Source organism: Anser anser (assembly GCF_964211835.1).
Source record: "Anser anser genome assembly, chromosome: Z".
NCBI lineage: Eukaryota > Metazoa > Chordata > Aves > Anseriformes > Anatidae > Anser > Anser anser.
In genome coordinates, this window is record NC_139723.1 from 71,485,991 (window position 1) to 71,509,906 (window position 23,916).

Consider the following 23,916-nt stretch of genomic DNA (forward strand, 5'->3'; position numbering starts at 1 on the left):
TATATATTAGACTGATTTAAGAAGACCTATGAAATTGGCCCTCAGAGAATTAGAAGAAGAAATAGATAGCATTTATTTAAAATACTCAAAACGTTTCAAGTTGAAAGTCAGAATTAAGCTGTACGGGCTGTCAAAGAACCTTACATATCTTGATATTTTATTATTACCTTCAAAGAACCTAAGGAATAGGCAGATGCTTTAGTGAGACTTTATCCATCATAAGTTTATACTGCTGTTTGGCTTTCATATCTTGTTCTTAACCACACTGAATTTTGTTTCATTTAAAGCAACAACAGCAGCCCTGCTACCCAATGACTGTATGATATTTCTGGGGCACATTTTCTGCTCTGCTGCTGGTTTTGACTTCACAGCAAATAATAATGGAAATGATTTCAGTTTGGAAAACTAATGTCTGTGTTTAGCTAAGGTTAAATAATGTATTTATTAACTCGCCCCCTGTGCTTTAAATTCAGTCACTTTCCACTTTGTGTTCTGCTTGACACTAGATATTCCAAAACCTAGATATTATTTTTGCATTGTCCTTTAAATTGCACAATGTTCTGTGTGGACCAGAATATTGCACTAGTGTATGAGCACAGTATGATTGCATGGAAACAAAACTGGCTGGGGACAGAAAAAAAAAGCATAGTGTAAAAAATAGTGTTTCAAAGATGTACATACATAACCAGAGGTGTTGCTCACAATCCTGTCCTGGGTCCGTCCAGGTCAGATAAATGCTGTAGGTGTAGGTAATCCTACCTTCAGACAGTCTGATCCCTTGGAGTGCTTCCAACCCAGGATTTCAGGTGGATCATGAGAACTGTGTCCTCAACCCAAGCTTTGAGTTTACAGCTCTGTCTCTTTTTGCTGTTAATCCAAGGTTTACTTTTGAATCTTCCTGGTTTCTACAATATTAAATTTCTTTGTTTTATTATTGCACAAAAAGAAAATTTAATATTTTATACAGTTTTTTTCCCCATCTTCCTTTATTTTCTCTTCTCTGCTCCCACTTTCACTTCGTTCATTGCACTCGAGAGTAGAAGACAATGTTTGCTTGTCTTCTGCAACATTTTGCACAAGCTCCACTGATGTAATATCTCTCTTTGCTGTAAGGCTGTAGGACAGGGTGGAAGCATATGATCTTTTGCTTACAACTGATAAGAGCCAGTAAGAGAGGCTAAACCCGTTTGTCAGTGTCTGTAAAGAGTTTTTATAAAATGGACCAGTAAAATGGTTGTAAGATCTTTTTTTAGTAGTTGAGTTTTCATTTAACATTGAACTCCATTCACTTCTCTATTAAGCTGCTAAACTAATCCTGAAATGCAGTTAACTAAAGATTAATATATTCTAATTAATAAAATGGAAGCTGTTCATGAAGATAGCAACATGAAAGCTGTGGGGAAAATGCCTTCCCCTGATTTCTCCACAGTAAGCAATTAGATATTGTTAGAAATTTAATATATATGGGCAAATGTTGTCACATCCATTACTTGAGTCATGAACTTCATCATTCATCAGTTTTCCAATAAATGGAATAAAATCTATGTGTTTTGATTTGTGGAGGAACAAGTGAAATGGATATGAATAAACTGAACACACTCATCAGTATTTTCATAGAAGTAACTAAAAATGTTACATTAGCTCATTAAGAGCCATTGGAGAGAATCATATTATTTGGTTTTAACATTGCGTGATTCAAATAGTTAAAGAAAATCTAACCCCCAAGAGGATGATATTATAGTCTAATAATGAGCTTAAATACAGTATCACAAGACTGCAAGATGAGAAATAGCTAATATCACAAGCAGTACAGTTAAATTGCAAGAGCAGGCAACAAAGCCTCGCTTCAATGTCTGTATTATAATGGATAATATAATCCATGCCCTTGTCTCAGCTAAGTAGGACAAAGACATTCACATCTTATGCAATCCATTCACAAGTTCTTAAAAAATTTTGCATCAAATAGAGTTCTGTATTTGTTCATTAATTGTACTATAGCGCTACCTGAAATACTTTATTTGGTATTGGAAGTCACATTGTTTCAGATACAGTGCCACTTTGCCCATAGCTGCTAGAGAATTAAATAGAGGGTATTCTAATGAACAATTAAGTTCACTGTAAAGGAGTTTTTCAATACATCCAAACTTAATATACTTATGATATTTCTATTTATACACAGTGTTACAAGCTAGACTGAATGTATCAGGTCTATTACAAATACTAATTATAGGGAAAACTATAAAATACAAGCATAATTATAAAACAGTACAGAACAATTAACAGAAAATGTGTCCCAGTGTACTAGCAGCTGAAATACATGCATCCTGATAAATTTACTTGTAGAATCAATGGAATGGCACAGATAAGGCTTCGCACCTCTCAGAGGAAATAGAAAAATTATGTATTAATTGTGTGTACATTTTTAATAAGGAATAACAAGCACAAGGTCAGATTCCAGCGACATTGAAGGAACAGTGCCAGTAATTTGCTCTGTGCGAGAGTTATTTTTTTCCACCAGTATTCCATTTAGTGCTCCACTAGAGTGTCAGAAAAATGTAGAATTCTGTTTTTCTGGGCTAACAACAAAAGAGACATAAGGAATGTGACTGTGACTGTTCATTTATTTTCAAGGCAGGAACTACAATGGTTTTCTTAGAAGAAAAAGGAAAAGGGAAAAGTAGGCATCATTCTGTAGGAAAAATTATTTTGTTAGATAGACTTGTCTATCTAGCACATATCTATGACACATTAGAATTTACAAAATTAAGCTGCTGGGTTTTTTAAAACTATTCAAATAGTATACACTCCATTTGGAATACATACATAAATTTTGTCTAAGAATAATGCTGAATACTCTCATTTTTTTTTTCAGTGTATATACAGTTTCCTTTTATTAAATAATATTTCAAATCATATGTGAACTTGCACTATCAATGTTTATATTGAGATTTCTACTTCTGAAGTTTATGAAACATAAATATGACTCTAAAATGTACACTATTGTGTTCTGGGAAAGGAAATTTGCTTTTATGATTTTGAAAGTAACCATAGACAATTTTCTAAACAATGCTGAGTGTATAATGAAAAAAAGATGAGTCAAATAACTTAGTAGGATGGCTGCATTAATTATGCTTGCAGTGGGATTCTGTACACTGTATGCTCTTGGCACAGTGAGTTTCTTCTGCAGTGAACTTGCTTACTAAGCGGGATGCTTGCTGACGTTTGGCTCAGTGGATAAGGCATGAGGTGTGGGGTCTGAAGACCTGCTCCTGATGCTGCTCCATCACTTAGGGAAACAAACTTCACCTTCTAAAATCTGTTTTCTTTTCTCTGCTCGTTAAGGTCTTACATGGTAACCAAACCTTTCTAATACGGTAACTCCAGCTGCCAGCCTTTGCTTTCCCTGTTTAACCTCTTCCTTCTTGTAGTTTCAGATTGCCTTGCTGATAGTTACATCTCAGAGGGACACTGTTGCCTTGTGATCAGTACAGGAGTGTCTTACTAGGAGTCGCTTCTGAATGATGAGAAGTTTAAATCCCCATTGAGTGTCTAGGTTTTTGATGGCCTTGAGCTCTAGCAAAGTGGCCTTGAAGAATTAACCACAAAAAAACTTCTCTTGACATAGCGTTTGTGTGAACAGGTAAAGGTGAGGGAACAATACAAGCTCTTGGCTGAACTTCTGACATCAGGGCAAAATATGCATTATGAAGTCACATTTCCCTTCTCCTGCTTAGTGTCATGGCAATGGGTCATGACTTCCATGGCCTGGCCCTCAGAAGCTCCTTTTGCTCTTCTTCACACTGTCATCTTGTACAGTGCCCAGGATGCAGCTAAGCCCTTGCTTAGACCAATGCATGGCCCAAATTCAGACTTCCTCTGAGCTTATGGAAATGGGAAAAAGCTGTTTAAGATTCAAAAATAACCTAGGGGTTGAGAATCTGCTTTTCTCTGCCTGACTGAGGCCAAAGCTCTTCTTCTTCAGATGTTCTTACTTCACTCATAGTGTCTTAATAACAGTAGCATGGATTTCCAAGTTACAGAGCTAGAAATTACTTTTCACCCCTACTGTTGCGTTGTTATATTGTAGTCTGTTATTACCTCGGATGCATTTTATTAGAAACTCGTTTTTTATGTAGAATAATTCAAGGATTCTTTATTGCTTCCTCAAGTACATGTAAATGAGAATAGAAATACTAATTTCCTCATTTATAAATGATTGCAGAAATGCTAGTTTCCTTATTTAATGCCTGACTGTGCTTAGTTACACTACAGTGCAAATTTTGAGTTACTGAGATATACAACTAATAGAGAAGAACTGCTGATACATTGTAACTGCTTGTTACAGTGTAAGCACATGTTCACTTAATGATTCTAACGAATGATTAGTCCATTCTTCCTGTAGATTAAGATTATGAGTCAAAATTCATTTTTCCTTTTCACTATTTACATAGCATGTTTCCATATTTATTGAGCTGGAACTCTTCGGTGGATTATTTCTGAAAGCAATTATTCATCTACAAGAACTGAAAGTGAAGTTGGTCTTCAAATTTCAGCTGATTTTGACTGAACAAATGGGTCGCATGCTCTTGTGTTCCCTGGCCAGTAATATTTTGGGTACAAGTATTCAGAGCTATAAATAACAATTCTGTTTTCCCATGTTCTCTAGTATGAATTTAAAAAGTCGTGCTGTGGAAAATTATCTCTGCAGTGAAAAAATATGATTGTGAATAGAAGTGAAATGGATTATATGGAAAAGCAACATTAATATTCACTGAATTTATTTGTCAGTATTCACCTGCTTGTAGATATAATGTTTTTCCTCCAACCACTCATTTGTACTTGTCCTTTGAATCTCGGAGACACCACATTAGCGTAGTCTCTTCACACTTTTTGAAATGGTGAATGAAAAATAAAAACTACTTCCAGTATCCATACCCTGATGCCTCCTTCCAAACACAACCTTTGAGAAGGGTCCTTAGAGAAATGGTCTCATAATCCGTGTTTCTCTTGCTGCAACATTGTACCCTCAAAGACTCTAGGTGGTAGAGCTGAGGAAGTTATCTGAAGAATTTTTTAAGGCATGTGGGGAAAACCAAAGGCAGTCTGTCCATAGGAGAATGTTGGAACTACCTGAGAGTACCTGGGTTTTCAGGAACAGGATAATTCTTTCTCTCTCTCTCTCCCTTATATAGATATAGATTAGATATAGATATAGATATAGATATAGATATAGATATAGATATAGATGATATAGATATAGATATAGATAGATATAGATATAGATATAGATATAGATATAGATTAGATATAGATATAGATATCTTTTGATTCCTTTTGACTCCATCCTAAACATTTTTTTTTTTTTAATGAAAGTAGAAATCTAAGTTTCCAACTACTCTGCTGAACCCTGTGGTTTATTGTGGACTCATCATCTGGGCTCACCTTTGATGTCCAGCATTTTGATCTGTTTAGTTTTCTGTCTGTCTTGCCTAAATTTTGGACCTTGAATTCTGTGGATCAGGGACTGTTTTATTTTTTGTCTGCAAAATACTAGCACAGTTGCATATTGACATTCAACTGGGGTTTGCAGAGACTATCGTAATACAATTAGTAACTGCTATTAATAACTTGATCTGCATTCCAATAGCTTGCTCACTGAGATATCACTGTAACCTCTAGGGTTAATAGTCGTTACTATTTATTTTCTATTCGTCTTAGTGCTTGGAGTCTCATGCCAAGAACAGAGTTGTATGGACACGTGGGATAAAACTTATCTGATTACATGTAAACGTCAACTTCGTGGAAACCTTCAGACTGATGTGTTCAAATTATCATAGGAAAATAGTGGAGATTTCGCTGTTTGTCCCTTGTCAAACCCAATACCGTTCATGTATTGATATTTTTTTTAAGCCTTACTTCTATTCACTTTTCATAACTACATTTGCTTTAATTTAGTTATTTAATTACTGAGTTTTTAAGGTAAAGATATTGTTTCAAAACAATTTTGGATTGAGTGTAGTTGATAGTTGATTTTTTTTTTTTTCTGTGCTGCTAATAGCAATCCAGTATTTTATTTAGCAAGTCTAACTCTTCTGATAATGAATAGCAGTGGACAGCAGATGTTAGGAAGTGATTCCTGCTAAGTGCTGAGTACTCCATCTCCAGTTTAGGCAAAAAGATTCATGTAACCTGCAAGAAATCCACAGGTTACACCACAGCACAATAAAATTTATTTTGGTTTCCATTTCCTTCTCAATAACTTCCAATGTATGATTTGCTTTTTTGACCAGAACTGATCTTCAAGCTGTTCTTTTCATAGGACTATCATCACCCAAGATCTTGCTCCAGAGATATCATAGTTCTGCTCATCATTTTGGATATATGAAGTTAAGATTTTATTTTTTTCCTTGAGTGTATCTTTACCCTGAAATAGAAGTTCTCACAGAAAGCTCTGATACTGTCTTTAGCCCCTTCCCAACCCAGGGCTTAACTTCAAGCATGTGAATTAGTTCTATCCAGCTTGAAGGCATTGAAGCAAAGGCTAGGCATGCATGTTAAGTTTTAGGTTACTTACATGTTAAGTTTGGGCTTGATTTTGAAAAAAAAAAAAAAAAAAAGTTGTGTTTTGTCAAGACAAGACTGTATAGCACTTTGCAAAACAGAGCTGAATGTTAAAAGCCTGGCATAAATTACCATCTTGTTTTTCATACTGTATTTTTTTTTCCTGTTTAAAGATTTGAAACATAAAAGCTATAGAATTAAGCTGCAGTAGAGTTTAGCAAGTACATATTTTTTGCATAAGCAGTTCTTCAGTGTTGCTTAATTTTGATCTTATAAGTTTAGTGCACATTTAAATTTAGCCAATAGCAATTAGAATTAAGTTGTTTGTCTTCTAACATTGCCTTAGGATCTATGAAGAAGAAACACAATACTGTAGTTACACATGCCTTAATGTTTGACAAGACAAGATATGAATGGCATACTTTGGAAAGTGCATTTTAAAACACAACCAATATTTTTTACAGTACAAGTAAAGAGATTTGCTTAATCTGCCCTATTTTTAAAGTGATATTGCCATGTGACATAGGGTATTACTGCTAGAGAACTAGATAAACACATTATAGTAATTAACCTTCCTGGAAAGAGCTAGCTTCTGAAACTTAAACATACTGTTCTGAAAAAGAGTCACTGTTGAATTATCTACATCTGCTAGATAAAGGCTAATGATCTCATTATCATTTCTTTTAAGAATATTGGACTGATTTCATTTGGAGGCAAGTGAATTGAACTCAAATGAAATCAAGGGAGCTGAGTCAGCCTTTTTACCCCAGGACTGAATTTGGCACACTTTTTGCCTCCTATGCCTTTTATTAGCTCCCTTACTAAGCAACAATTGCAAACAACTGAGCATCAGAATTCAGTTTCAGACCTCTTAGCAAAAGGAGAACATTGTGCAATTCTTTAGTATGTGATATTTCTTGTCTGACATTTCTGCTTTTTGATTTAGTATAATAATACAACTCTTTACAGCTTTTCCAGCTCAACAGAAGCTTGACATGACGGTGTTGACATTTTCAAATGTATTCCTGGTCAACATTTTTGCGACATTTGTGATGAACCAGCTGAAGTCTTACCTTGTGTAGTTTTTTGACATATGATGGCAAAGTTTTTAAAATTCCTTGTATTGTTTCACTTTTCTCTGCCTCTTAACAACAACTCCCTTATTTGTTTCTCCCTTTCCTAAGACTTAAATTGTGTAAAAACCCTCTTGCTGCCTTTGTATTTGTTCCAGTGGCACCTCTTCCCACACTGATCGATTTGAAGCAACATTGTTCTGGATGCCTATCAAAAGAATAAATACTGTGCTGCATGTGAGTGTATTTTAATTGGAATGTGACACAGTAACAACTACTTCAATAACTAGACAGCAGCATAATCTCTCAGTGATTCCTGCTTTTTCCTCTGACTTTTAGAGCGTGCTCCACTCGAAATATTTTACCAGAATCAAAGAAGGTTTAAAATCTTCTCTCCCAACGCACTCAACAGTTCCTTAGAAAGTTGCTTGGTGGCTACAGAAATTTTGCAGCTTCGGTGTCTCATTAATATAGATCTCTGTCGAGGCTAAGTGAACACCTGATGAAAACTGAAATTGAAACATGCTAATGTGACCAAACTGCTGCTTACCTGGGTGTGAATGCCACATTTCTGTTAAAACTGTGCCCATGAAAACTATATATATATGTATATACATATATATTTCAAAATAAAATAAACAATGCTTTACTTGTTTTATTAATTCAGTTTGGGAGGGTTCCTTGGTGATTTTTTTAAGATAATTTATAATGCCATGGCCTTATTTTAGGCTTAAGGCGCTGCTCTAGATTTTTTAGAGACGAGATGTAAGTCTGTGCACTATTGATAAGTCAAAATGTCTTTTTTTTTTAAGCTATTAGCATAGCATGGCAGTTAGATGCTCTTAAAAGTGCATCATTACCGCTAAATATTAATTGCTAAGATTGCTAATATTGGCAATACCCTGGGCATTTTAGTCTTGGAAACACCTGATAACTTCAGTTTCAGGTTCATCATGAACCTGAGTTATCCAGTATATACACAAACACTCTCCTTACTTACCCTATTCTTAGGTGGAAAATAAAGATTCAAAAGGAGTCCATAAATAAAAAAGTAAGTCTTCCTGTCCAAATCATATGTCTAAAGACTTTGTTCATATTTATTTCACATACGTAAATATATTAGAATAGACAAAGGCAGATTTTAATCATCCCTGCTCTGAATCTATCAAATGATAGCAAATGACAGCAGATGCAAAGCAAATTCAAAAATTTAATCGTAATGAATTAGTTTTTGGCTACATGAGTTATAAATACAGTAATAAGCACGAGGAAGGTACCAAGTATGAGCTTCTGTGTTTCTTAACAATGTGTTAAAGATGCCACTGTTAGACAGTGATTACAGCTGATTCTTTTTGATAATGAATTGATTTGAGATTCAGGCTTGACAGGAAAATATCGAAGGCTTTTCACCTAACATGTAGCACACTCTGTTCTGTCTCTGTTACCACGGGGAAAATAAATGCAAAAAGTAAATATCCCTTTAGGCATGTTTAGAAGTAAATTTGCCGTCCTTTGCTAAAGAAATATTTCTAGAATGTTTTGTCTTAGTAGGATAGGCTGGAACTTTTCTTTAATAGGGCACAGAGCGATGCTTTTCTACTTCCAGTTCAAAGTTAGCATTAAGACAAATTTTGTATCTGTTCCAAATCAAGGTGTTGTTCTAAATGTATGCAAAGCCATTTCTCTCTGGCTACCTGGCAGCTTGCCTCTGAACATGATCTTGGAGACGCACAGCAAGCTCTAAAGAGTCATTTGCCTACTGGGTCTCATAACAGCTGGTACATTCTGAATAGTTAACACATAAATGTTTTGCTAATGCAAAAGTAAAGGATGCCAGGAATAAAGGATGTACTCCCTAGATGTGTTCATTGCAGTAAACAAATCTGAAAACAAGAAACCCTCAGCCATTCTGCTGAGTTTCTTCCTTATCAGGTTCTTCTCCCAACCTAGTGCTGAGGATCTCAGCTGGTGGTCATGGCTTAAAGAGTGTTCTCTGTAAAAGGGGTTAAATGAGCATAAATGTTTGCTCTGTTTAACTCTTGGCACTTGCTTCATCAGCTCAGAAGAGTAAATATTTGCTCTCCCCATTTATTGATCTTTGCTTTACTTCTCTCCAAGAAGGTGCCTTTTTATTTGGTCTATCCATAAACTATGGTTTCACCTCTAATATTTTTAGTTACCAATGTTGATACAGTTTTGATCTTTCAACTGCTGAACCTGTTAATTCTGAAGTGTGGTTCTTCTCTTCTGACAGAGTCTTTGTGCAATGCAAGATGTACTTAAACTTTCCCCTCAGCTATTTAACTTTACCATTTAAAAGACCCATGTTGCTGCTAGGATATCTTGCTGTGCTGCTGCCATGAACAGTCCAGGCTGGATGCTGCTGCTCTACAGAAAAGTCCTCGTGGGCCTTGGGGAACAGCAAGGTGCACAGAAGCCTCCCTGGGACGGCAGCAGTGAAGATTAGCAGCATCCAGTGCTGCAGGAACCCGAACACAGCAGGAGATAGAGGGAAATAATCCTTCCCCTCTGTTCAGCACCTGTGAGAGCACATCTGGAGTACTGTCTCCAGTTTTGGGCTCCCTAGTACCAGGCAGACATTTATGTACTAGAGTAAGTCCAGAGGATTGCTATCGAAGTATTTGAAGGGATGGAGCACAAGTTGTACAAGAAAAAGCGAAGGGGTTTTATTTAAGCTTTGGGGGCCATTATTGCTGTCTACAACTGCCTAATGCAAGTAGGAAGATGGAGCTTTAGGTGCACAAGTATAAAATGAAGGTTAGTGGATGAAAATTGTAATAACAAAGTTGGGTTATATTATTATATATTCGTGTTGTTCTGGTGTTTTTTTGTTGTTGGTGGTGTTTTGTTGTTGGTGGTGTTTTGTTGTTGTTGTTTTGTTGTTGCTGTTTTGTTTTTAAACCACAAGCCTGATCAAATGCTGGAACAGGGACCCAGGGAACTTGTGGTGTGTCCGTCTCTGGAGATATTCAGACCTTGACTGGATGTGGGCCTAAGCAACCGGCTGGAAGGGTGTGATCAAGGAGTTGGACCAGATGGCCTTTAACTTTCCAACTGACGTGATTTTATGAATATTGTTTTTCTAGATTGTTTTTCACTCGCATGCCTTTTAATCAATTCCCAGAATTTCAGCTATTTACTCTCTTAATATCAGTTAAATTTCTCCTGGCAAAATACTTGCTTATACTTTGCTGTCCAATTTAAAAAAAAAAGGTGTGGGTTTGTTTTTTTTTTTTTTTCTGTCAGGCTGATAGCAATTTGTCTTCACTAATGCAACAGACATTATGGCAGATGATGTAATTTGGACTTCTTGTTCCTGCTTACAAACTCAGCAAAGCATTATTGTTTGTTCCCTTTCTCGCATTTTTTTTTTTCTTTTAAGATAAGCATCATCTTTTATTCTGTGTTGGTTTCCACAATTGTGTATGCAGTTGTGTGGTTTTGGGTAGATTTCAATTTTGGATTCCAGAGCCCTTTCTTTCTTATTGTTTTGGATTCTTTAAAATGTCTGTTGTGTCAGAACACTGCCCACACATCATAAGCCTTCTCTCCTCCTACTCCTTCAAAAATATGCTAGACTCCTTCGGCTTTTAAACAATCATAAACTCTTCTATGTTTCCACTCTTTTGCTTTTCTTGTTTTTAAAAATATATTGATCACATTTTTTTTTCTGAGTGTAGTATATATCAAATGTTTCCTGTACAGTTTTCTGCTGATCAGTTCTTCCTGAGTTAAGTTGAAATCATTAAAAAGTTTTATCATGTTCATAAACGTTTATTGAGAAATATTTTTTCCATGTCATTCCTTCTGCTGGTATCTATTGCAGTGGATTGTACTTTAAAAAATAAATTGTTTGGATAACTTTCTGAATTCAGTATTGAGATGGATACAGCTTGACATGGCTAACTCACCTGGTCAGTATCCATCTGCATGGATATTCATGACCTTCATAGACTCAGTTCTTCTGTCATCACACAACAGATGCGAGAAGGATAGTCCTTGCATATTAGAACACTTCCTTAGCATGCAGAAACATCAGACAACAAATAAATTAAAAGCAACACATACTTAAACAGAACTGTAAAGTAAATTTTATTGTTTGGGTTTGTAAGCTTCATTTTAAAACCAAATTACACCACTTAAAATCACTCCTAATTGTGCAATCTGATACTGGGCTGTTAATATTCCAGCCTCACCTATTCTGTCTTGTTGAATGTTCTTTTCACATTTTTTTTTTTTATGGAATATTTTTTCTTAGAATCCGAAATTTAAATATATATATTTTTTAAAATCTCAATGTTTTTGAGGAAATCTGATACTTCTGGCAATGTTTTCTGGCCAGACCAGATCTTTGCTATTCTCTGCAATATCTTCTATTCAAGAATGGTCATTCAATACAGTTTATTGTAACTTTTCTTGAGACTTCCTATTTTTGAGAGGTTTGTACCAGATCTGAACTCATTCATATCCAGTGAAGTGAATGATTTCTGTTTTCTCTTCTTTTTCTTCCTTTTTTTTTTTTTTTCATTGTAGAAGTGTTGGACTTAGTAATATAAGAGAATTTGTAAAGTTAAGTTCTGTTACATTGTGGAGTCATGTCCCTTGAGCAAAATGACAGATGTGACAATGTCAATGTCATTTCAATAGCATATACCAAATACAACCAAAATACGTCAAGTCAGCACATGCCCATTAACAAAGAAAAAGTCTGTGCAACTTTAGTGCATTTTCTTCCTCCAGATTTCAAGCTTTTATTTCAAGGTGTTAATATCAGAAGACAGAAAGCAAGCTTGAAACTTATGATGATATGATGAAATTTATCAATAAACAGTAGTGTTTATTAAAAAGAATATTCTTTTTCCTAAGCATCATAAAAAATTTATATGTGTTGGATTCATATTGCAATAAAGAATAGACGACTATAAATAACTGGTTACTTGAGACCAGAACATGTGTAGCAAAGAAGAGTGTACACTTTACATGATATGCCACCTTTGCACATTTCCAGTGTTTGGATACCTTCATTATATATCATTCTAAGCAGTGGAAAAAGATAACCATTGCATAGTGATACCTGTAAAATATTCCTACAACAGCAATTTAGCAATAGTATTCTGAACAGTCTTTAATCCTGCTTTTTATGAGTTAGGCTTTGTTACCCTGGTGATATTGCAGCACTACTTTTGACTAAAACTAGAACTGATTAGACAGCATTATATTACCCATTCACTTTTTACAGTCCTTGAGCAATATATTTCTTGAGTTTCAGCTGCCACAAATCTTGATATTTAACGGGACAAATTCTCTATAAAGGCTGGCTGAAGAAAAAAGAGAAACCAGTCTATGTCAATTTTTCTTTTTGCTCTCTAACTTTTTTCTTTTTTTTTTTTTTCTGTATTTTTAAACTTATGCTTTTCTAAATTAATTCAGTATTGCATCTTCGTTGTTCATTTTGGCTGCTCAAATAGATAAGCAATTGTCACCTTTGGCAGTTTGCCCTCTCATTCTCCATCCTGTTTTCTCTGCTGAATTAGCTTATACAAATCATAGCAATTCTGAATTACCTTGTATTCACTGTGTGTATCTAGGCATCCACCCATTCCATGTGCTTTCTGAAGTGAGATGTGTTTAGAGAAAGGTACGCATATTCTAACAATACCTCAGTTGATCAGCCTGTGTCTCAGCATTTCTTAACTTTGTGGACACAGGGATTTAAGGAAGTAAAGATTCACTCTGAATGTAGGTTTTATACAGCAAAATGCAGACCTGCTAAAGTTATGTTATTGAATTCTATACAGAATCCTCTCTTTAAGACAATTTTCGACCACATCAACTCAATGCTAATCAGGATAGAGTTTAGTCTTAATTAGTATAGCAACTATGAAGCACTTGTCCAGATGTAGAAAAACAGAGATTGTAAAAACTGAAAATGATCTGCAAGCTCTACAATCAAGATAATATGATTAAAAAAAAAAAATGTTTTCAAGTGTTATTCCACTGCTATTCTTTACCCAATAATATTTTTGGGGAAAATAAGCATTAATTGCCTTAGAAACATTATTTCTGCTGTCTCCATTAATTTTCATCTATCTATCTATATTTTTTATTGCACTTCAGCATTTTAGAGTTTGCCTAGTTTATAGATTGCATGCTTTTCTAAAATTATTATTATAATTATTATTTTATTTATAGTATAAAATGTTCTTGAAGCCTTGTGGTGCTACTTTGACCATTTTAAATGAAATATATTTAGAAACCTGCAATAACACTTCCAGTTGACAGTTGAAGGAAGTACCTAAACATCAAAGCACTGCAGTTTTGAGATGAGACTTCAATTAGAGAACCAGCTTTTCATAACACTTTTTCTGTAACAGATGCTAATGCTATAATCACTAAAATCAGTTCAGTAATTTCTTTCCTAATATGAGGCTTTCACTGAGTCCAAAAAGCTCCCTTCATTTCATAAAAGCACATAAAGAACAGTGCTGCAGAATTGAGAATTATTATAGTCTCAGTGTTTATGAAGTAAAAAATTAATTATCGGAAAGGTATTCTTTCAGGTTTGATGCTACTAGAAAAGCAAATGTATTATCTCTCATGAGATAAGCTTGGAGAAAGATTTTAAGGCTTCTCTTTGATCTCAATATTGCTGCAAGTCATGGAATCCAAAGGAGTGAGCAGAATTTTGCATATGCTCCTGTTTTTTCGACCTGAGAGTTTCGACCTGTGTTTTTTCGACCTTTTTAGTTGATGTCAACATCAAGGTGAGGTAGCACATCTCCTAAAATCCCTGCTGCTTACATGAATGACCAGCCTCATGTAGGTACAGCAATTGCATGTTTGCTTGAAGACTGAAGCGATGGGAAATATCAAATAAATGCCTGCCCTTAGTTGGATTTTTCAGAACAGTGAAATTCCTTTTTCCTCATCTGGTGTTCTAGGAAAGTAGTGGAAGAAGTGGAAACACAGTCCATGAACATTTTCTTTGCACCCTGTGAATAGTTGCTTCAGAGATTTCTAATTCAAGACACTTGTCTCCCCTCTATTTCACACCGTGTTTCAGGGGTATTGGAGACAAGACGACGTTCAAGAAGAGACAGGTGATATAGCTGAGGAGTTTTAGCTCAAAATGGCACTTTGAATTTCAGAGATGTTCTTGGAAGGGTTCCCATGTTATACACAACAGTCACAGATCCGTATGTCTTTCTAATTTTTCTTGCCATTCAGTTTAATGAAGGGTCATTGAATAAGGGGAACTTTTCGCCCTTCATAACTATTGTAACTGCTTTTTTTTTTTTTTTTTTTTTTTTCCCTTACGTATCACAGACTCTATTTCCTTCAACTTTCTTATGTGTAAAATATTGCTCAAGGGAAGGAGAGCTACAGTATGTGTGAACTAATGCCTGCAGCCCTGAGATGCATTATCATATTCATTATCATATTGCTATTAATATGCTAAAGATTAGGTCTTAGTACTACCTATATATCTTTGCAACACATGGGAATCGATATTTAGATCTCAACTGCTTATCCTGTGCATATTCATACTACTTTGTCATAAGTGTTGAAAGTTTTTTTCTTTTGTTAATGTAATTAATCAAGGGTTTGGATTCAGACCTACTGCTGATGAACTGTGATCTTTAGCTGAACTCTCAAAATGAAATAACCAAGATAAATTATTCCTCAAAGATAAAGCAGCACACACAAATTATTTTACCTTGTAGAAAATATTCTACATTCTAATAAACATTCTAGTTATTTTCTTATGATCTTATGACCTCTAAATTTGCATTTGAAGTAAAATTGCATGTAAAATGTCTTGTAGCTGCAATGCACATTGAAGTTAACAGAAGCTGAACTGCTGATTTCAATGAACCCAGAAGCAAACTGTACTGTTTACTGAAGGTTAATGAGAGCAGACAATTCTTGGTTTGTCTGACAGTAGAGCTCTTGCTGCTTCCTTTGTACTTTAGATTTTCCTGTCTAGATCAGATATAGAATAAAAGAGTTTGAGAAATTAGAATAATAGCTGTATGGAATGATCCAGCCTCACTATCTGACACCGTAGAGGAGATATAGGAAATGTGTCAAGTTAGCATACTGTGTGGCGTATTCTGAGCAAAGATAGATGGAAATGAGAAAGAAATCTATACTTTTATCTGGTAACAAATAGCAGATAATTCATGTCCAAAATCTGAGTATCCAAAAAATAGGTGCTTGTATTGTGAATGTAAAAAGTTGAAGGAAATATTTTTTTCTTTAACATTGTATTTTAACACTGAATCACGATGGCTTGAAACTTCCTAATGGCTACAATGAAAATGATGAAAACCCTACTTCCTCATTCTTTGGCTAAACTCTGATTGGGTAAAGAAGGGTATATTGAACTTCTCCTTCATATTCTTCTCTGTGTCTTGTTAATATATGTGTTCGCATAAATCTATGCTAGATGGGGGGGTTGATATTCTCCTGAAGTTCAGGATCTAAGTTGCGTCCTTCAAAATGAGAATAGAGCTCACTATTTTCTCTTAAATCGTAGCCAGCAGAGACTGTGGTGCCAGAACTTTTCAGCAATACCCTAGGGCTAGGACATCTTACCTGGGATCAAGAAGACATAACTGATGGTCTAAGAATCTTTATGTTGGTGACTATCACTTCTCAAAATGGTATTCTCCTGGCTTATGAATGATTCTGTCATGACATACAGATAGGTATCAGTTCTGCCTAATGTTCAGATTGATGTATTCTTCTTTAACTGATTAGCTTTTGGAATTCAAATCTGAAATCATGATTTCTATGGCTGTCACTCTCTAAAGAATAGCATGGGGACACTGTAAGTTTATGAAAAATTACTAAATTCTCTGAGACTCTATCTAGATTATTAGGTCTTCAGTACCAAAGTATGCAAGAGCCATTCATATGCGTAGTTGTGGTTGACTGGGGTGAGGTTGTTTTTCTCAAGAATCAGTTAATCCTATTCACCTTTAAATAAGCCAGTCCTGGTTAATTAAGTTTATACTTTAGTTAATAACTTGTGAATACTTAAGTCAGGAGTAAGCATATGTCAAAATGCCATGAATTTTTTTCTTCATCCTTTCAGGACTATAATTTTTTTAGTTGGAGCTGATAAAGAACTGCAAGACACTAAAATTTCACATTATCTTGCTGTTTATACATTATATTCCAGCCAGGACTAACAGCAACATACTGTGCTATTGAAATCCTCAGAATTTCTACAAAATTCATCCTTTGATTGCTCAGATCCTTGGTTAGCAGGCAGTGTAAAAAGGTATATGTTTAAGGTATCTGAGTAATTAAAAACATCAATATGCAGTACATGAAGACTGAAATGAAGGATAAAAGTGATAAGCAAAATGATTCTGAATTAGGGTAAGGCAAAACTATTAAGAAATAATTATTAAACAGAGTAACTGTTAGGGTGCCTTAGGATCTCTGCTTTGGTGTTTACATGGGATCTAACATTTGTGCTAATTAGCAGGTTGAATGTCTTTGTAGAGATATCTCTGGTCAGGATAAGACTTTTCACCAGCTTCTGTCTGCATATTGCCACCACATAACTTAAGCCCACTGGTAATTACTTCTTTCCAATATACAGTATTTAAGCTCATCTTATAAAAAGCTTTAAACAGTCTCCTCTTTTGAAAATATATCATAAATAAATAAGATGGGATTGAAAGAGTAGCTGATCTTTGCTGATCCGATATAGCTGCTGAAATACGTGAAAGTAGAGCTGACTTAAATAGTATTTATTACAAAACAAGAACTAATTTGTTAGTTGCATTCTTGTCAGGCAGCTGTCTGTAATTGTGCTCCTGCTATTATCTTTCACACATCACCCCTAGAGTTTCCTTGACACAGGTATCCACAGGGGCTGCTGAAGATAGTAATTTGCTATTGGTATTAATCAAGTTCGTTAGTTGCAAGATAGACATTTTTCTACTTTTCAGGCTTCTGCTTCCTGCAAACCCCTGCCCTTTTCTCAGCACAGAAACAGCTTCTCCCAGCAGCCTGGAAAGCCTTCTCTCCAGCCATTTGACTGATGCTGGTGTCCTGCACACCTGTCATAGAAAAGAGCAGACACCTTCAGTTTCTTTGGTCAGCCATCACAGCCATGCCTTTAAATGTATTCGGTCATGTGCCAGTGCCCTCTGCTTGAATGTCTGGTTCTCAGTTGTATCAGTGCTACTTCTCCCACTAGGAGGGCCTTATATTAAATAGAAACATCTCCAATTATGGCTTCATTTTTTTCTTAATTAATTTATTTATTTTTATTATTTTTTAAGCTATGCCATCTAAAAATTGACAAGTTCTGAAACTACAAAATGTCCTTGAATATTGGGAATCTTTTGCCCCTTCGCTTTGTGGGCTGTTTATTGTTTGATGGAAGTCCATTGAAAAAAGCACCAGCCTTCCTCTGACTTTTGAAAGCTTTTCATACTGATAGGGTCTGATAGGTTTGACCCCATCGTTACCACTTTTTCAGTGTTTTTTTTTTTTTTACATATTTTTGTATTAATGGTGGTAATATAAGAGCTCCTTTTTATACAATAAATTTTCTTAGGTAATTTGACAAAGTGTGTGTATGCATGTGGTTGACACAGAAGAGTTTATACTGAGAGGGTTGCACCTATTTGATGCCTGACTGAGAGTTTTATTTCATTTTGTATCAGATTTTCTATCTCGATTACAAAATGATGAATGGAAAGCAGCAAATATATTTTGTGTTCAGAAAAAAATGTCTCAACAAGTAAGGATAATTTTTCCCTCTTCTGTCTTCCTATGCAAAACAATTTCAAAATAAGAAAGTATTCTAGAATAAAATAGTACTGTTTAATCTATTCTGCTCATCTAATTATAGTGGAATTGAGATACGATCACAATAGATTGAAACTCCTCTAGACTTGTTATGGTAAAGTGATGTATTTGTTGATATATACTGCCTTCCACAAAAGAGGAATTTGAAAATGACCACTATAATTTTTATCACTGCATTTAAGAGAAAGCAGGAACAGACAGAAGTGATCACTTGGTGAGACCTGAGCAGAAACAGAACTTTGTAGAAAGTGCCCACTGGTCTGTTAGTTATAAGAGAAAGCTTGTTCAATATTGCAAGGATTAAAATTGTATGTATCTATTGTAAAATTATTATGCCCAGTTATATTAAAACATAGTTCTACTGGTAGAATAAGGAGAGCATGTTTCAGCTTTTAGAATAAATTCTGCAGTTCTTCAATATTCTCAAAGCAAAAGTAAATATTTATTTATTTATTTATTTATTTATTTATTTATTTATTTTTTAGTATGACATGAAGGATTTTTGTGGTGCCTTTATAATTTCAAGACTCTTTCAATGCCAAAGGTGCAAATCTGGAGGATGTTAACAGTGAGGATATTTTAGCGAACATTCTAAGTAGCATAAATCAAAGATCATTTAAGAAAGACAATGGAAATTGTATTGGAGCAGTGATGGTACTTTAGAAATTCTAGAAAAATCACCTGAGATATAAGAACATATAACAAAGCCTGAATTGGAAAGTATACTAATTTCAGCTTTGATGAAATTTTGTTTTCTATGACCATTGTGATGGAAAAATAGGCAACATATCCCCAGCTTGCATTTAGGCTGACACTCAGCTAAGTTTGGAAAATGAGACTTCACAACTAGGACAGATAGTGTAATGGTGATCAATTACATGATACTGTATAAGCAACTTTTTTTTTGTGCCAGCGTCATCTGTAAAGGAAGTAAAGTTTTTTTGCTGTGGATTGTATCTTACTTGATAGGGTAATTCTAGCTGCAATGGGAACTCAGCTATTTAACATCTAGCTCCCTTTTGATATGCCATTTGCTTCCCTTGTATTTTCAGTAATGACTCCGACAGACAGGCTAGACTGCTCTGTGATCAATATCGGGGACCGGGGGAAGAAGGGAGGGGAAAGTTTACAGTAATTGTCTGGGCTATATTTAAAAGGTATGGGTATAAAGGTATTAAAAAGGAAGTTAACAGTTTATTTAAAAAAGGAGAAAAAAAATAGTTATAAAGGCTTTTTAAAAATTCCTCTGTTCTCCACAAATCCATATAACTCCCTCCACTGTAGGTGTTTTTTTTTTTTTTTTTTTTCCTCCAAGACAGCCTAATTGCAACTTTAAGTGGACCTGCCACCTGTTCCATGTTTATTCAATACCAGATCATCAATACCAGATCATCCTTTATTTCTTCTCATATGTTCCTTGCACCCAGTAATGTCTCATGTGTCTTACTTTGAAATGGTCTTTGTACCCATAGTAAAATGCACATTAATTTTCTTTAGACTTTTTGCAGCATATCATGCTGCATTTTATGAGAACTGGAAAAGATCAAACAATTTTGATTTATTTTTAGATTGTCACTCAGTATTGCAGACTATCAATTCATAAAGCACAGAAATCATATCACTGTAATTTGATTAGAAATTGCTTTGTTTTCTGTTCATTTAAAATGTTTTTAATCTATGTGTAAATTGCCTCTTTTTTTTTGGATTTGGGATCTTTTTGACTAGTGCTTATGGATATATGCATATTCATTCATATGGAGAAAAAATAGCATATTCTAGTAATAAATGTTTATTTGAAACTCATTCTCTTTAAAAATCTCTACTTTTAAAGGCTTCATACTGGGGTAAATTAATTCTCAAATATTTCTTACTGTGTGTTGACAGAGCATAATTAACTACATAAAGTTCAAGCACCACAAATGACTCGATGAATTCTTTACTCTTTTTTATGTTCTAATGTGAGATGGTTACAGTCTAAACTGAAAAAAAAAAGCTGGCATTTTCCTGCTTGCTTGAGTGCCCTTGTTACAATTGTCACCTCAGTTTTAAATTTGTATTGCTGCAGTGAAAGGTTGGTCCTGCTGGAGCCAGTGGGTATTCTGCCATTGACTTTGATGAAACCATGAAGCAGCCTCTTTTCTCCTGGGCCAGAATTCAATTCCTCCTCAGGCTTCCATTGCTATAAAATGATCTTCTGTTAATTAGTTGTTATGTGACTTTACTCAATGTCAACATAAACCAGTTGCTAAGCATGCAACTGTATTGTATAAAGTTTTTTAACACAGCATTAACTGAAATACACTTCTCACTTGATACAGGGTTTCGTTTTGAGTAATATTTATTGAAGCATCTTTGAATAGTCAGTGTTTGGATAAAATGCTAATTTGATATCAAACACTGTAGTCTAGCGATTCCATTAATGACTATTTACAAAATAGCATTCACACTCCTCCCACTTAATGCCAAGTATTTTACTTGGATTTATTTTTTGATATATGTCAAAGTTAATAAAAAGAAATTTTGTCAGAGAAATATATTGCATTGTTGGAATTTCCAGATTTAAAGCCCTGATCCTGTCAGACTGAGACATGTACAGCTTGATTATGCATTTGTCTTTTAGATTCAACCTTTTTTATACATAATAGAAAGAATAAGAGCAGCAGTTTAGCACTGAAGATGTGATATTGTCCTAAACTCTTTCACAAATGAAACATATGTTTCTTAGTAGATTTAATGGAGCTTAATATGCCAACAAACTTACTAATTTAGCACTTACATGAAGAATAACATCACAGCTCCACAGATGTTGCTAGTGACTTTGCTAATGGTTTCGGTGAGGTCAGAATATAGTTCAAGATTGAGAAGTGAAAAAAGCACCATTTGACATTGTAAATTTACAGATTTAAAAACGGTAAATTTGCTTAAGCAAGAGTAAGGAAAAATTATAGTCTACATTTCTTGGAAGCTCAAAAATAAGAAATCAGCATCCAAAGGATGCTAAAATATTTTTCAGCTGAGAAGCATCCCCCCCACCTATATCTACCCATTTTATTCCTGCTTGAATCATCTACAGTCATAAGCTTTGTTCTCTAGAAGCTAGGAAAATGAAGGAGGCATACTGGGATTCATATCAGAAGACAGAAAGCTAAAACAGTACTTTTCTCCTGCTATGCATTGGAGTAAGTTGTGTCATGGAATTTCCTGTCATTCTTATTCTTTCATGGTTTGCTTATTCAAAGACAAAGTGTTCAGGAATTAGCAATTGTTCATGCCCTGAAGAAAGTAAATGTAATAATCTCTGTCAGATGGGTTCATATCCTTATTTTAGATTCCCTAGAAATACAATGTTTTGGAACAACTGGAGTTAGGATGGATTTTTTTTTGATCCAACTGTCCAATTTAAATCATTTTAAGTTAGTGTTCAAATATCTCAAACTTTATGGTTGTCATACCTAGAGTTTGTTCTGAGCACTGTACATATGTGGTACATGTGTAATATCAGCATAGGATATTGTTTTGATGATTTAAAAGGAAGTTAACTGTCTGAAAGACATTTTTAAAATACTTATTTGGGAGGCAGTTAATAAGCTTTAAAGAGGATTTGTAGGATTTAAGAACAACTAGTATAAATTTTTTGTAACTTGAGTAGTTTGGTGAGAATCAGAATTACTTAATGTTTTGGTGGTAAGAATTGTTCCACCAGAGCATTATTTGTGATTTCAGTTGTGGTTGGAGTACATTTCAATACTGATTAAAAACCTACCAGAAAATACTGTAGCTTAGCTGTGTTGGTGAAATATCCAGATAGATACCTTTGGTTGAGGACTTTTTTTTTTTTTTTTTTTTTGTATGCCATCTTCATTCTGCCTTACACACACAGAAAAATTCTAATAGACTAAATCTTTTTTGTGCTTTTCAAACACAAATCTGCAAGATCTGGAATTTCCTGAGCACTCAGTGAAAAATATTTTCATCTCCAAAACCATAATAAAAGGAGCTGTCTATGTAGTCACTCCTGTAACAAATAAAAAACTAAGAAAAAGGCCTCTCAGCCACTCTATAAGCTAATTTACATAACTTTGAAGCAAACCCAGTACTGATACAGGACAGAGAAGTTAGCATATGAAACTGTCACTGACAGAAGTTGAAAAGTGTGGATGAAAAAAATCTATGCCAAAATTGTATAAAATGGCATAAAAATTACAAAGCAGTTAGTGAAAACAAGATAGGCAAGGGAAACAGCCTTCATATCATATGTGAGGGATCTGGGCAACTCAACTTTCTGAGAACTTGAACTTGCATATCAAAGACAACTTTATCAGTGGTTCTGTCAGTTTTGGAGATGAAAATATTGTAGTTCACTGAGGAGGAAAAAAGTGCTCAGGAAATTCCAAGTCTTGCAGTGGTTCTTGTTGATGACTTTTATCATCTCAGCAGTAGCACATGGCCATGCCAGTCCAAGAAATCTGCCACTGACAGTAGTGAGGAAGCCTATCCAGGACCCTCAGACTTTTCAGCTTGCAAATTAAAAACAAGAAATGAAGGGCAAAGACTCAACAAATATTCCCATACACTGAGCATCTTAAACATTGCTGAAAATGCTACTCGAGAAATAAAAATTCAGACAACTTAGTGATAACTAACCATGACCTAAAGGATACATGGCCTGACCATGCTGCTGCCTGCTGATCTGAGATACTGTTGCCAACTTAGATAGGAAGGGATAAAGCATGAAGAAGAAAAGCAGATAAAAGCTGAAAAGAAGTGAAGATTATCATTTTAGCCTGATGTCTGTATAGTGGTGAAAAACAGAGAGAGGCAGTTGGTAGAACTGAAATAAAATCCATTTTTGCTGACACATGGGCCAAAAGTGTGGTTTTATGTCTCACTAAGATGTGTGTTTATCTATACATTATAGTAAAGCTTTTATAGTCTTGGGATTCTGAGTCAGCTTAAGTCTCCTGGAGAAAGTGAGCAAAACAGAGAATAAAACTGTGGAAGATTAAAGGAAGATGAAAGTTTTAAACTTCAATTTCATCCCAAAGCATCTGTTCACTGCAGGAGAATCTACTTGAGATGTCTGAAGTTTTTTTTTTTTTTTATGCTATAGAACAGGACAGTTACTTCTCTGTGTGTAATGCCAGGACAATTATGTAAACATCTTTTTTTCTCTACTTTGTTCACAAGACAGTAAGTCAAGGTCAGTTTGGAAATCAACTCACTGTTCCTTTAATGTAGGGTTATTTATTTGAAACCACAGTGGTGTTTTTTTTTTTTTTTTTTCTGTGCATGTTGGTAACAGATTGTCTGAATATATTCTTTATGTACTTGTATTTGTAAATATATGGAAATACTCAGAAAAAAAGAAATTCCTCCTAAAATCAGCTAGGGCTCTGAAATGATAAATTTAATGGACTATGCTTTA

At 34.8% G+C, this 23,916-nt stretch overlaps 1 protein-coding gene across 2 annotated transcripts in view; it reads left to right on the top strand.

Moving 5' to 3' along the window:
- HCN1 (hyperpolarization activated cyclic nucleotide gated potassium channel 1) overlaps positions 1-23,916 on the top strand; it is a 212,776-nt gene that overhangs the window by 45,516 nt on the left and 143,344 nt on the right. The gene's annotated exons all lie outside the window — the stretch shown is intronic.